This window comes from Chiloscyllium punctatum, chromosome 2, assembly GCF_047496795.1.
Source record: "Chiloscyllium punctatum isolate Juve2018m chromosome 2, sChiPun1.3, whole genome shotgun sequence".
In the NCBI taxonomy this organism is placed as follows: Eukaryota; Metazoa; Chordata; class Chondrichthyes; order Orectolobiformes; family Hemiscylliidae; genus Chiloscyllium; species Chiloscyllium punctatum.
Genome location: NC_092740.1, coordinates 129,721,061 through 129,737,675, shown reverse-complemented (window position 1 = coordinate 129,737,675; position 16,615 = coordinate 129,721,061).

Genomic DNA, 16,615 nt, shown 5'->3' with positions numbered 1-16,615 from the left:
ATTTTCTTATAACACGAGATTGCATGAGAACTGAACGACCATGTTATAGCAGAACTAACTATACACAAGATATTTTATCTCCACCAGGGATAACAGAAAGGGATGAAGTTTACATCTCATTGGAGGCATTGACTTCCAAAGGTGCAGCACTTCCTCAGTAATGGACCAAGGCATCAGCCTGGATTATGCATTCCAATTCCTGGAGTGAGCCTTCAATCTACAACCTCCTGACTCTGTGCTATACCCACAGTGCCATGCCTGACATGTAACGTTTAGTTCAACTTCCTCACTTTTGTACTCAATGGCAAATAGCAGTAGGTGGGGCTGTAAAGTATTCATGAAGTGATTACAGGGTTGTCCAGCTCATTTATGCTGTCTATCTTAAAGAGGAACCTGATGTAATGGCCTTCCTTTGATAGTGCACAGTTTGAGATGTTGGGGTCTAAAGCAGTTCAACTTGGTGCTCACATCAGAGTCAAGACTGTAGTGCTAGAAAAGCACAGCAGGTCAGGCAGCATCCGAGGAGCAGGAGAATCGATGTTTATTGAATTTATTGTCACGTGTACTGAGGCACACTGAAAAGCTTTGACTTGCGAGCAAAACAGGCAGATCACATAGTTAAATAACATAGATAATTAAATAATAGGTATACAGCGGCAAAAACCAAAACACAGGTACAGGCATAAGCTAAGAGTTTGTGAGTCCATTCAGTATTCTTCTGATGAAGGGAGAATTGATATCAAGGGCTGTCAGTCTCACTTCACCTTTGGAATTCAGCTCTTTTGTCGATGTTTGAACCAAGGCTGCAATGGGTCAGGCACTGAGTAGCCCTGGCAAAACCCAAATTGAGCATCATTGATCAGATGCTGTTTGATTGCACTATTAATTCTCCTGATGAAGGGTTTTTGCCCGAAATGTTGATTCTCTTGCTCCTTGGATGCTGACTGACCTGCTGTGCTTTTCCAGCACCACACTCTCGACTCTGATCTCAAGCATCTGCAGTGCTCATTTTTCCCTCCTTTGTGCTCACATCAGCCAAACAAAGACCTTAGTTCTGTCATTTTCTGTACCTACAATTTTGTTTTATTTCAAATGCATAGACTAAGAGAGGCATTTTGTTTTCAATATAAGCACCTAATATGCATATTTCCAATGAAATTTCCATACATTACACATTTCCATGTCACATATTCTCCAATTGCACCTTAAAAATAGTGTTCAAAAACAATCAGAGTCAACTATCATCCCTTATAATAGTGATCTCCATTCTCTGGTAAAGAAATATTTTCTGAAATCCCGACTGGAATTAGTAGTAATGATCTTACATTCAAAATATCTAATTTTAGTCTCTCCTACAAGTGGAAACAGCTACCCAACATCTTGCCAATCGAACCCTTTCAAAGAAAATAAACTTGCAGGACTGCAGTAGAAGAATGGAACGAATTAGGTTTCTTCAACAAGAGCTAGTATGAAGTCAATGGGCTAAATGACAGAATGACTGTGTGACTCCTGCTTCAGCTTTTTCATTTCTAGCCCATTTAATATGGCCTGATACTTATGACCTCTTAATTCTCATACCAACTTGAGGGTAAATCTAATAATCTATTAGTTACCAATATTCCCCTTTAAATGTGGAGGCCAGAACTATGCACAGTACCCAGACTTATAAAAACTTAATAAACTTCTTGAAAATTTTGTTTGAATCTATTTTCTTGTGGGATTTTTCAACAGTACAATTCCTGTGTAATTTTCAAGGTATTAAGGAGAACAGATTGGACAGACAGAATCCATTTCTGCGGATTGGGGAATCTAACAGTAGGTGTGTCGTCAAAAAAGGTGTCAGACCTTTCAGGAATGGATAAGGCTACAATAGATCTTCACACAAGGGTAGTAGAACTTTGGAACTTTCTTCTGCAAATGGCAGTGGATGACAATTAGTGATTCTCAAACTGAGACTGATATACATTTGCTCACTAAAGGCATTCAGGGATTTCGGTCTAAGTTAAGTCACAGATCAACCATGACCCAAATGAGTAGCAGAACAGGCTCAAAGTGCTAAATTACCTCTTCCTACTTCTATGTTCCCAAGAGATCAGGAGGTCATACTGCACGGTTATGTGTTTACAAGTCAAAGTTCAATGGTGTGGTTGTAGTAATTGTAACAAGGTCAGCAGGTAGACATCGTAGAAAGTGCGTTCCCTGATTGAGACTGTTAATGTGGTCTAATCAGGGAGCTCTGGCTGATAGATGAAAAAGACATCCTGTTCACTCTGAGAGCTGGCTCTGAGGGAGCTGAATCGGTGTCAAAGACTCTCCACATGTAGATAAAGGGTGGCATGGTAACAGTACAGCTGCCCCCATGGAGTTATTTCAGTGGTGATGAGAAAAAAGCATGATCCTGAAGTGCTTCACTCACAACAGTCGCTTTTGACTTGGGGAAAGAATTTCTGGCATCATGCTGTTATTTGGGAAGTTTGACTCATTTGATCCTGCCATCGAAGACTGGGCCCACTGTGTAGAAAGAATGTGTTACTTTTTCCAGGCAAATGACACTGGGGTGGATGAAAAGCAATGAGCAATTCTATTGCCACCTTGTGGACCCACAGCTTTTTCAGGTATTAGGAGCCTTACTTTACCTGAGGCACCAGATACTAAAACCTTTTCAGAGTTGACGGATTTAGTTTAAGATTATTGCAATCCCAAGCCTCCTCGAATTCTGGGGTTCTATCAGTTTTACTCAGCAATTTGCAAACCATAGGAATCCACATCAGAATTTTGACTAGTTTAAGACAATTGGTATGTGACTTTGATTTAACCCTTAATGAAACGCTGATAGTCTGTTTGGTATGTGCGATTAATGATGTAACCACGCAAAAGGCCTACTAGCTGAAGCCCAAATGGACTTCAAACAGACATTACAACTGGCTTGATCATTGGAAAATGTGGCAAGCGGAGCATATGAGTTGCAGGGTATTCCAATGAAAGTGGACACCCTCTTCAGTCTGACTGAGCTTGGGGAGCACCAATTGAGTGAAGGCAATTGCATAGTCTCACTCAAAACATATCCTGAACAGAGGGACTCGAGGTCAGCCCACAGCAAAACACCAAAAACAAAGCCAAGCCTCGGCCAAATGGTTAAAATGTTCTTCAGGATCCAGTCCAGAAAGCCATGTAGTTGCTGCTGGTATGTGAACTCGAGACAGCAAAAGAGTCCACTAGATCTAAATTAAGTAAGAGAATTCATAGGCCAGTATCCAGGAGAGTGGACACCTTGGAAAAACAAACTGATTAGATTAGATTCCCTACAGTGTGGAGACATGCCCTTCAGCCCAACCCGACCCTCTGAAGAGTAACCCACCCAGACCCATTTCACTCTAACCAATGCACCTAACACTATGGGCAATTTAGCATGGCCAGTTCACCTGACCTGCACATCTTTGGACTGTGGGAAGAAACCGGAGCACACCCATGCAGACACAGGGAGAATGTGCAAACTCCATGCAGATAGTCACCCGAGGCCAGAATCAAACCTGGGACCCTGGTGCTGTGTGGCAGCAGTGCTAACCATTGAGCCACTGTGCTGCTGATGCAAACTGCATCTGGTTTCGAACAGTTAAATTGCTTAGCAACATTCAAATCAGAATCAATCAAAATAAACATCTGGTTAAATGGTCACCTAGTTCTAATAGAAGTCGATACTGGCATGGCTGTTTCAGTAATTGCAGAACCAATCTTTAACAAAATTCCCTCTGGATTGCATCGCTTAAGTTTGGCTATTGTTTTCAGACCTTCAGTCAATGCACTCTCCAGGTCCTACATCCACTTGTTAATAGATTAAGTTAGTATATCTGGTCAGCGTGGACAAGTTGGACCGAAGGATCTGTTTCTGTGCTGTACATCTCTATTACTATGACTCTAAGACTCTATGAATTGGATAGACTGAGAACCTATACTGGGGAACTTTTATAGATTAAGGGTACAACTTCAATTTTGGTCTCATATGATAAGCAGTTGGTTCAATTATCAGCGATTGTAGTAAAAGGCTCAGGCCCAAGCTTAATGAGGTGAAATGGGTTGAGAAAGATTCACCCCGATTGGCTCAACATTTTTCGATTAGAAAATGGCTGCCTGAGTGAAGTCCAAATTAAATCTCTCGATCTTTTTCAGAGAAGTCCGGGGTCTATCAAAAGAGCCAAGGCACCTTGCATGTTGACCAGGAAGCAATTCCACGATTTTGTACCGTCTGCCTAGTACCATTTGCCTTGCGGGCAGAGATCAGAAGACTAGAAAGCGAAAGAATCATCAACTAGTCCAGTTTCTGGAATGAGCAGCATCGGGCGTACGTATTGTGGAACCCGACAGGTCAGTTAGTCTTTGTGGAGATTTTAAACAAACAGTAAACTGCTTTTCACAGCCTGATAAATACCCAATGCCTCAATGCTGGCAAGGGGGCTGTCCTTCATGAAGCTGGACGTGAGCCATGTGTACTGGCAATTATGGTTAGATGATGATTCCCAGAAGTATGTTACAATTCATACCCGTAAGGGTTTGTACTGATGTACGAGACTGCCATTTGGGGTATCGTCAGCCTGTGCCATTTTCCAGTGGACGACGGACAACATTTTACAAGATTTACCCAGATCGTCATTTATCTCAGTGTTGTGCTCAGAATGGAAGACAAAGAAGGAGCATTTAGACAAATTGGACCTCGTCCTTTAATGTTTTGCAAAGGCAGGCACATGCCTTAGAAGGGAAAAATATATGTTCCAGCGTCCCAAGTGACTGGGTTACACCTATTGGAAGATAAAGTAAGGGCAATCAAAGGTGCCCCAGTTCCCACATCAGAACTGGAGCACAGGTCTTTCCTCGGTTGGTGAATTATTACAACAAATTCAGACATGACCTGCCTCAATCAACCTTTCAACAACTCTTTTAAAAAATTGTCAGCCTTGGAAATGATCACACAGCCAAGCCATAGCTTGCAAGGAAGTGAAGAAACAGCTTTCATCCTTTAAGGTATTGGCATACTATAATCCCAAACAAGATTTGGTATTGTCACATGATGCCTCCCTGTATGGCATCAGGTAATATTAACTCATAGGTGGCCCAATGGAGAGGAATGCGCAGTAGCATAGGCATTCAGGACTTTGGTTAATGCAGAGTGTAAATAGGCCCAGATAGAGAAAGAAGTTCCACCAATACCTTGATGAACGTAAGTCTGTGATAACAACAGTCCTTAAACCCCTGCTCGGTCTACTTAGAGGATAAGGCAGGTCCAATCCAGCGATGGGGTTGAATACTAAGTGCATATAATTACAAGTAGGAACACTGTCCAGAGGCCAAGTAGCAAATGCAGATGCATTGAGTTGCCCCCCACTGGCAGACACATCACTCATGTCCAGTTTCATGATATTGCCACTGGAAGAGTCCATAATAGTTTTAAATTTTCTGGACATGGGTCCAGATGATAACATTAGACTGTGGACTTTGAAAGATCTGGTCCTGGCAAAACTGAAACAGTTGGTGGTGATAAGGGAAACCAAAGAGCCTTCACAACCAGAGCTGAAACTCTTTTGGACCCAGAGACCAGATCAAGGTAGAGGACAGTTTTTATTATGGGGAGCAAAAGTGATTGCCCTGAGCAAAGGTCGCTGCCAGATACTGACTGTACTCTACCAGGATCATCCAGGGTTTTCCAAGATGAAGATGTTGGCAAACAGTTATGTTTGGTGGCCAGGAATGGACGCAAACATAGCTGTGTTGGTGGGACAATGTCCAGAGTGCCAACAAGGACAAAACTTACCACCCACAGCTCCCCCACATTCATGGGAATGGCAGGGTAAACCCTGGAATCAGTGACACATTGATAATGCAGGTCCTTTCATGGGCTCAAAGTCCTTACTTATTGTGGATGCCCACTCAAAATGGCTGGACATGCATAGAGTTAATTTATCAAACACGAGGATGAAAATAGAAAAACTGTGCACATCCTTTGCAACACACAGACTCCTGGAAATATTGGCAGGCAATCATTAACCAGCAGGAAATTTGAGTATTTCCTAAAGTTGAATGGTATTCAACATATAATCACAGCTCCATACCATCCATGATCCAATGGAATGGCAGAAAGAGAAATCCAAACTTTGAAGGCAGGCTTGAAGAAACAGCCTACAATGTATCTAGATACCAAACTGTCCCAGTTCCTATTTACTTTTATACCATCCCACAAGGATAGCTCCAGCAGAGAGACAAGTAGGGAGAAGACTCTGCACCAGGTTAAGTCTGATCTCCCCAGACCTGGGAGGACAGTGAAATGGCATCATGAGCACCAATGCCTGACACAAGGCTCTGCTAAGTGAGAGAAACAGTTTTCTTCAGGTGATGAAGTTTCGTGTAGGAAGCGTGGGAATGGTCGTGCATAGGTAAGAGACGTGCTCGATGCAGGCTCAGGTCCAGTGATGTATAAAGTTCCGATAGGTGTGATGGTTCTGAACAAGCATGTAGATTATGTGAAAGCTGAAAACTCGCAAATGGTGTAGCAACGAAATGCGCCCAGCTCCTCGACTGCTTTTCTGACTATTCTCAAACCCATGAGCTCTCCATCTCTGCCAATCATTGAAGATACTTCGGAATCTGAGATGAACACGGCAAATGTCGCTGTCTCAACATCTTTGCCATCTGAAGAAGAGAATGAATTTCTTTTGAGACACTCTGGGCACAATATGCGAGCTACTGTGCATCACACTCTACCTAATATCAAAGGCAGAGTTGGAGGAACCTGACCCGGTGCTATCACACCCCAGGAGGAGCTACAAAAATTAGAACTGGCTTCTGTCCTCGGACCCAGAAGGGGAGGGGTGTAGTGTTTGGAAGGATGAAAGATGAATATGAATTCCCTGACTGGGGCTGTTAACCTGGTCCAATCAGGGAGCCCTGGCTGACAGATAAGAACAGGAGTGTTACCCTCCCCTTCTCTGTTTTTGATCACACAGCATTGCCCTTTGATGTGAAGGGCAGTGCTTGTCACTGGCCACTCGGGTGTTTTTCATATTTTCCTGGTGGAGGAAATTGAATAAAGATTCGTGCACTTTGTGTCTTTCACTGTGTTTCACACCTGCACACGCACACCATGGGTGCTGGGGAAAAAAAATAAGCACTACCGCAGTTAGGCGGTAGTGTGGGGGTTAAATTTAAAAAAAGAAAAGAAAAAAAAAGAGGAAAAAAAAAGAACAGGAGTGTTGAAGGTTCTGTTCGCTCTGAGACCTGGCTCTGAAGGAGCTGGATCAGTGTCAAGTACTCACCATGTGTAAATAAGGAGCGAGTTGGTGATGGGATACTGGTCTCTGTGCAGTTATTTCAGTGGGCAACAGCTTCCTTGTTCTGATTAGGAAGCTAGTTAGAAGCATAATGGTGTATGAGTTTGCAACATCCACAGGCACATACTGTAATCTCAATCTCTGTAATCTCACTTGGATGACATTTGAGTGCCATTTAACTACTTATCCAATACCTTTTGAACCTGCTTCCAATGCCCTTTCATACTCTGATTTCAAATCACAATAAAATGCTGAGTAAATTAGTTCTTATTATATGGCCTGTGTCCTCTGGATACAGTTCTTCATTGAGTCCATCAAAAGTTTACATGATTTTGAACATGTCAGTCAAATCTCCCCTCTGGTCTCAAAAGAATATTACCTGCTTCTGCAGTGTCTCCATGGAATTAAAGTCCTTCATTCATTAATCCAGAAATGAAATTGGACCTCAATATATCTCATGCCCATTGATAGCTTCCCATCAATACTGTTCCATGTAGGGATGGTTGCCATCATTTAATTTGATAGTGTAGATCAACATAAGGTTTCTGATTCCCTCAAGCTGCCAGAGTTGTGCAATGACCAAAATATTATTCTCCCTGACGTGCCAAATGCATAATATCAACTGATAATTGTTTCACTTTTAACAAGAATTTTAGCCCAATCGTTTTGAACAGGATGAATCAATATATGACAGCTTATTTGGAAAATCACTGCTTAAGATCACATTAAAACGCATCAAGTGTAGGTAAAACCCAACCAACACATGAATGTAAACCATCACAAAACAAGATTTTGGCTCGCTTGATTGGAGTACTTTAAATGTTCCACGTATGCTAACCTGAAAATTGAGAAATGCAGATGAACAGTTTCAAAGCAGTCCCACAAGGTTAACACAAGGTGGAAATTACAATACACAACTGAAAACAGCCATGAACAAGCTTCAACAGGCAAGTGCTACAACAAGGTAACTGAACGAGTAAATTTCATTTTCTTTATTAAAAACAGAAATGCTGGAAGAGGAAACTCAGTATGTTTTGTTAATTCTATTTCTCTCTCTCCATGCAAATGCTGCCAAACCTACTTAGCATATTTGCATTTTTTGTTGTTTTATTTCAGATTCCCAGTATCTACTATAAGATTCCCTACAGTGGGGGAACAGGCCCTTTGGCTCAACCAGTCCACACCGACCCTCCAAAGAGTAACCCACCAAGACTCATTTCCCTCTGACTAATGCACCTAACACTATAAACAATTTAGCTTGGCCAATTCACCTGACCTGCACATCTTTGGACAGTGGAGCGCCTGGAGGAAACCCACACAGACACGGGGAGAACATGGAAACTCCATACAGACAGTCACCCAAGGCTGGGATCGAACCTGGATCTCTGGCGCTGTGAAGCCACCATGCCACCCCATATATGCTACTGTTCTTATTATATCTGTTTAAAGGGTTTGTTCATGTGTTTGATCTGTGTTTATCCAGAAGCATTTTTTGATTCCTTTGTGATATAATGTCTATAATTTTGAAGTATTCTAGAAGACTCATGCTTGATCACCTGTCCAATACCTCATTGTGTGCTAAGAAAAGAGATGAGAGGCTATCAGGAAAGGTACTAATGAAGAGTAATTACATTAGTAATGAACTTATTGAAAGACAACCAGTTTCAAGGAGCCTAATGGTGCACTTTTTCCCCAAAATATTTAGTTCCTTTGTTTATATCTTCATGGGTAGCTGTGTCAAATTTTGTCTGAAAGCCCCACTCATAAGCACGTCAGGATGATGTACAATATTAAGGGTATAGTAAAAATAAAAGTGGATGTTGATATATCACAATGTTTAAGTTACAATGGACAGAATTTTACCAAAAAACAGCCATATGTCAATTTCAGAGTGTTTTATGAAAGATGAGGATGAGGGCAAATGGAATTTTGCCACTCATTGCTAAAGGAATGGAATATAAAAATAGGGAAATGTTATTTGCAACTGTACAAGACATTGGTGAGACCTGATCTGCAGTGCAGCATACCGTATTTGGTCCCCTTACTTGAGGAAAGAAATAACTGTATTGGGGGCAGTTTAGAAAAGTTTCATTTGATTAATTCCAGAGATGAAAGGCTTGGTTTAAGAGAAGAGATTGGGCAGTTTAGGGCTATATAAGCTGGAGTTTAGAAGAATAAGAAGCTGTGGTATATTAGGTGCTAATGGGGATAGACAATGTAAGGTAGAGAGAACATTTCCCCTTCTGTGGCAAGCGAGAGTGAAGTCATCGTTTTAGGCTAAGGAGTGGTAGATTTAAAACAGAGATAAGGGGGAATTACTTCTCTCAAAGGGTTGTGAATCTGCAGAACTTATTACCGCAGCACATGGTGTACACCAACACAATAAGAAGAAGTAGGCAGTTTTCTACTTGGCAAATAGTTAAAGGATTATGGAAATAGGCGGGAAAGTAGAGACCAACTAAAATAAGATCAGCCATGATCATGTTAAATGGTGGAACAGCTTGAAGGGCTTAATTATCTATTCCTACTTTTCCCAATTCTTATGATTTTATATCTCCCTCTGAGCTTTAGCAAGTTCTCATTGCATTTTCCACAACTTGCTTCATTATGTAAGCTTCGATGTCAACCCAGTCGCATCTGCTGGGACCTCTCAAGGGGAATGAAAAATAAATGCCTTTGAGGAAATATATGAGCACAGATGACTCTTCTGTGAATCCAGTGTTGATAGAACTCAGGTCTGGAGCCTGTCGGGTCCTCAGACCTGTAAGTAGGCTTAAAAGAACATTATTTGTAATTTTTACAGACTTCGAATTTAGGTTTAAAAGTGTTATAAGAAATTTTAGAGTAAGATCTGTTGTAGGGAGCTCACAGGGAGTCGCCCAGTGTCAGTGCCATCTTGAATCCCTCCTGGCTCACTCCTGCCATAGTGACTGTGCCTTGCAAGCTGAGGGGTTCTCCATATATCGGATGGACCACATGGTGTCCTTGGATAAGGCAAAGGGCGGTGGAGACTGTCTCCTAATCTACACCTCATGGTGTTCAGAAATGGTGACCCTGGTGAGTCACTGCTCCCCAGACCTAGAATACCTTACAATGAAATGCCATCCTTACTATCTGCCACCTGAGTTCACCTCTGTCACCCTGACAGCAGTCTACATCCCACCCCAGGCAGAAGTGAAGAATACCCTGGATGAATTGAATTAAATTGAATTTATTATCACGTGTACCGAGGCACAGTGAAAAGCTTTGTCTTGTGAACAATACAGGCAGATCACAGAGTTACGTAGCATAGATAAGTAAAAAATAGGTAAACATCAGCAAAAACAAAAACACAGGTACAGGTGCATGTTAAGAGTTTGTGAGGCCATTCAGTATTCTAACAACAGTAGGGTAGAAACTGTTATGAAACCGGCTGGTGTGTGGGTTCAGGCTTTTATACCTTCTCCCCGATGGTAGAGGTTGGAGAAAAACATTGCCAGGGTAGGATGGATCTTTGAGAATGCTGGTGGCCTTTCCTTGACAGCAAGCCTGGTAGATGGATTCTATAGATAGGAGATTGGGCTTTGTGATTGTCCAGGCCAAGTTCACCACTCTTAGTGATACAGTTGCCATACCAGATAGTGATACATCCAGACAGAATGCTCTCGATGACGCACCTATAAACGTTGGCAAGGGTATTCGCCATCATGCCAAATTTCCTCAGTTGCCTAATGAAGAAGACGTTATTGGGCCTTTGTAACCAGTGTGTCCGCACGAACAGTACAAGAAAGCTTGTTGTGGATGACCACACCCAGGAGCTTGACACTCTCCACTCGTTCCACCTCTGTGCTGTTAATGTGTAGGAGGGCATGAGTAACATCCCGCCGAAAGTCAATAATGAGTTCCTTGGTTTTGCTGGCATTGAGAGCTAGGTTGTTCTCAGTACACCATTTTTCCAGGTCTTCCACCTCCCATCTGTAGTCTGTTTTGTTGCCATCTGCGATTCAACTGACTATGGTGGTGTCATCAGTGAACTTGTGAATGGCATTAATCTGGTATTGGTGTCACAGTCATGGGTATGCAGTGAGTACAGTAGGGGGCTGAGTACATTCCAGTGTTGAGTGTTAGTGAGGATGAAATATTGTCCCCAGTCTTCACTGATTGTGGCCTGTGGGTCAGGAAACTGAAGATCCAGTTGCAGAGAGTGGGGCTTAGTCCGAGATCACTAAGTTTAGTAATCAGTCTCGAGGGGATAATAGTGTTGAAGGCCAAACTTTAGTCAGTGAGTAGCTGCATTAGCTTCTGGGAGTAGACAGGGTCTGCTTGCATTTCGAGCAACAACATATTTATAGACAATGAGTGCTCACTGTACCCAGCTCATATCTGTTGGAAATGGCTGTCCACTAGGTCCTGTCTGATTTATTACACCTGACACTGCAATGCTATCTCAAGCTGAAGGTGACATTCTTCTGGTCAATAACCACATTTTCATCCTGGGAAAATTACTGCTACTCTCCCAGCTTTTCAGAGTATATCACATCCCTCTTTACCTGCTCCAACTGTGCCGATCACAGAATGCTAGGGTTATACAGCACTCTCAGTCTGCTATGTACTGCAAGATCTTCCCAGACCAAACCAGTCATCTTCAGGAGGTCTATTGTCTGCTCCACCATTACCCTGGTAGTTGAGTGGACTGCAACGTATCTACACTCGGTCTCACTTTGGGGGTTGAATAACAGAATCACCAGCCATGGTCATAGAGAGTAGTCCTTATCTCACAGTAACCATCCATGTAAGGCATCCATCTACCCTTTAAATGAAGCAAGAACATCAGTGTTCTTAAGAATGTAGACATCTTGTCCACTCACAGGGATTTTTTAAAAATTTATTCACCCATGGAACATAGGCATCGCTGGCTGGCCAGCATTTATTGCCCATCCCTAGCTGCCTTCTTGAATTGCTACAGTCCACATGCTCCTAGCACAGACGCATAAGATGTGCTACTAATCTATCTCAAATAATTTGTATATTTATGGAGAGGAAGGCTTTAAATTGATAAAGACTCCCACTTTGACTCTCATGTCAGGAATAGTTGCTGTTTAGTTTGTGTCAAGCAGATGGGAGAATAGGAAACCGCATATCAAATGAGGTGAGATCAGGTGCTAATGGTATGTAAATGCATGCAATAGGCCTCTCGCAGCTCAATAGCGAGACTGTCATCTTCCCATGCAAAACCTGGTTCCCGATTAGGACTTTGTATCGTCACTGTCAAACATCTTGTGTTCCTGACCTCACCATATTTTCCTGACTGACTTGCCATTGTTCATGTCATTCAAGGGCTGGAAAAATTCATTGCAATCAAGGTTTTATGATATTTTTAATCACCCCATTTAGGTGTGGTATGACACACCACTGGAGGAGGTGAGACTTGAACCTAGGTCTTCCAGGCCAGAGATTATCACACTATCACAATACCACAAGAGACCTTAACAAATTTCCAGCATTGCCTTCCAGTCAATTCGTCCTGCATTTTTTTTTGACAGGGTGTTGACTGACATAGCTGGTCTAAGTAGCCAACATTTTGCAACAAAGACTAAGAAGAATCACTGGACTCAAAACGTTAGCTTAGTTTTCTGTCAACAGATGATGCCAGACCGGCTGACCTACATAGCCATTGAAACATTTTCGGTGTAGTTGCTTTACTCATATGGGAAATGGGGGTAGCCAATTTACTTACAGTAAGATCTCATAAATAGCCATGGTCCTACTGGACCAGAGTGCTGTTCTCTCATTAGACAGAGACAACTGATGGTGATTTAACCCAACAGTCACCACACCTCAGGTGAGGGGAAAGATTGAGAAGAAGAGTCTTTCCTGGTAACATCAGCCAGTGTAGGAATTGAACCAACACTCTCGATATCACTCTGAATTGCAAACCAGCTGTCCAGCAAATGGCAACATGATAGTGAACAGATAATTTGCTCTTTTCTTCTTGTGATGTTAATTGAGAGAGAACTATTCATCAGGACACAGGAGAGAACTCCCCTTCTCTGCTCAAAAAAGGTACCATGGGACGTTTTATATTTACATGAGAGAGCTAGAGTGGGGAGTGGACATCATTTAACATGTCATCTAAAAAACAGGCACTCCCACAGTACTTCCCAGTCAAGCTTCGGAGTAAATGTTCAAATCTTTTCAATCCTTCTTAACCAGAGGTAAAAGAAATACCCACAAAGCCACAGTTGACAGAGCAATTGATTACCAAATAATCTAAATTATCCCAAATTAAATTAACTATTTGAGTCAAATTAGTCATGCAAATTAAACTAATGTTGCAAGAAGCTTTTTTCCATCACTTCTGCTCTTCTGTATATTCTGTTTGTTTCTCACACAATGATTCCCATATTTGAAAGATTTATTCTGCAAGCTAAGCTTAGTTATCCAGCAACATTGTTAATACAGCCGCATTTGTCGTTTTGCCTCACTGACATAGTGTAGTTTCTCCAACTGACACTACTTCACTTACTCTCAATCCCCTGCTTACACTGCGTCCCCAGGTTACTGTGATCTGGTGCCTAGAAATGTATGTGATTATTAGACTGGGACTCCTGTACAACTATTACACCAGCTTCCCTGATGTTTAATTTCTCAGTGCGGAATTGTGTGTGCTTCGATGTAGCAGTGGTGTCAGAAGACCAATTTCTGCATGGACCAACAGTAACAGTGTAGATGTCCTTAATAAACCACACAGTAATGAATCATACACTCGGGCAATGATTCGAACATTTTGTGAATAGATATTGTTAATTACATCAAAATTGATCACTATAAGAGTCACTGCTACTAGTTAACAAGGAATTAAAAACACAATTTGAAATGACTGAAAACTTGGAACAATAAATCTGCAAGGACTGTTAACTAAATATTCTTTTAGAAGAGTTTTGCAGATTTGTTACACACTCCATCAATGGGTTTGGGTAACTTAATGCTGTTGTTACACAGAAAGTATGAAGAAGTGAAACATGGTTAGATTGTCATTTTAGGGTTACTTGCATGTAAAGTTTCTGTCTCTCAAAGCACCTCATTGTCAAGTGAATGTGTTAAGATATTTCTGAGATATCGGAAAGCTTTTAAAAAGTACAAGGCCTTCTGGTCAATGTATTATAGAAAATAATTTCCACATTCCTATTATTGAGAAGTTTCAAATGATTTAATCCAAAGTCTGAGTCTGGCAATGTCAATATGAATTCCAACCTGGTAACCTAGAAATTACCAGTAACAGCAATTCGGATTTATGCAGCACTGTTAATGTAGCAAAACATCCCAAGGTGCTTCGTAAGAACATTAACAAACAAAATTTGACACTGATCCACATACAAATATATCTGGTCTAGTGACCAAAAGCTGTTTTTTTAAAGATAACCTTATATGAGGTCAAAATAATTAGAAAGGAAATTCCAAAGATTCTTATTCAGGAAGCTGATGGCATAGTTACCAATGTGGGACTGCACAAAATCACATACAAGATGACGCTATTGAGATTGTAGATAACTAAGACAATTGTAGGGATTAGAAGCAAGTTCAGATATGGCAAAGTTTGTAAGGTGAGATGAAATTACAGGGATAGAAAGTACTGCAGGGGCAAGAGGAGGTTCCAGAGATCAGGAAGTTACAGCGATAGGGAGGGATGTAGACTTACAGAGGTTACAGGAACAAGAAGAGTTGTAGGGACCAGTACAGGTTCCATAAATAGCAAGGACTCTAGGGCCAAGAGACACCACCACCTGCAGGGTCTCCTCCAAGCTACTCACCATCCTGACTTGGAAATATCTCACCGTTCCTTCAGTGACACCGGGTCAAAGTCCTGGAATTCCTCCTTAACAGCATTGTTGGTCAACCTACAGTCCACGGACAACAGTGGTTCAAGAATACAGCTCACCATCACCTTCTCAAGGCAACTAAGTATGGGCAATAAATGCTGGTCCAGTCAGCAACACTCATATCCCTGCCTGTGACTTGAAATATAATTACAGAGATAGAGAAGGTTCTAGTGAATGGAGGAGGCTCCAGAGATAGGGAGGGCTGTAGAGATGGGAGGATGTTAGGAGACATCTTGAATGGATTCCTTTGGATTCTTTCAACATCAGGTGCATTGCGTATTTAATGATACCTTATACTCAGATTGAAATATATTGTAGGCGATATCATGAATTTTCACTTGTTTCCCTAAAGTTACAAAGAATATATTTTTAAAAACTTTTTATTTCTATTTCATCTTTCACAATATCAGATGTCCTAAGTTGCTTCAGAGCCAGTGCAGTACTTTTTTTCCAAGTGTAGTCATTGTTATAGTGTGAGAAATACAGTTGCCAACCTTTGCACAAGTTCCATCAAAAAGGAATGAAATAGTGATCTGATAATGTTTTGGTGATTTTGGTTGCTAGGTAAATATGTTTCGGAGAGAACTCACCCATTCTCTTTTGAAATGGTGACCACTGGTGCTTTTACATCCATTTGAATGGCAGAGGGGACTTTTATCTACACATTTCATACAAACAAACACAACCAATACTGCAATATTCCTGCAGTCAGCGTAACAGCGGAGGCGTAATGCTCAAATCCCTGAGTACGATTTGATTTGATTCAAATGCATAACCTCCTTAACTTGGGGAGAAAGGCAACACCAGCAGAGAGACAGCTCATGCCAAAAATATATTGTAAATACTTTCATATCATACATGCAAAGCCTGTTATAAAATGAAGCTACAGTGTTGTGGCTCTGGGGAGCTGTCATTCGTTGATCCACTGCAGTCTAACCCATTGTCATGAGTGACATCAAGTGTCCTGCCCAAAATAAAAATGGAAGATGGATCAAGCCAAAGTCAGCCCTGTGCATTTCATCAAAAGTAATTACAACTGGGCTGCAAACCCCACAGCTCAAATTGAAACTGGCACAAAGCTCTCTGCAAGTGAGGAAATCAGAATGCGATTTATTTGAGCAAATACTCTGTAGACTCATAACCAGACCTCGGCTGCCGCAGCTGCATTAGTTCTGTGCGCTCCTGCAATAAATCTCTTGTTGATTTTGGATGTGCTCTCTCTCCTGAATCAGTCTCTGGGTGAGTTATAGTGAGCAAGCTCCTGACAGAGTTACAGTATCATTCAGCACAAAGAAGGCCATTCGTTCCATTGTGTCTGTGCTGGATTTTTGAAAAGGTATCAAAGAAGGATCCAATCTGCCTGTTCAATAGAGGTATCATTCATGCCACTTAAGTACCAGAAAATTACAATGTCTGACAAGAGACAATCTGATCATGTCT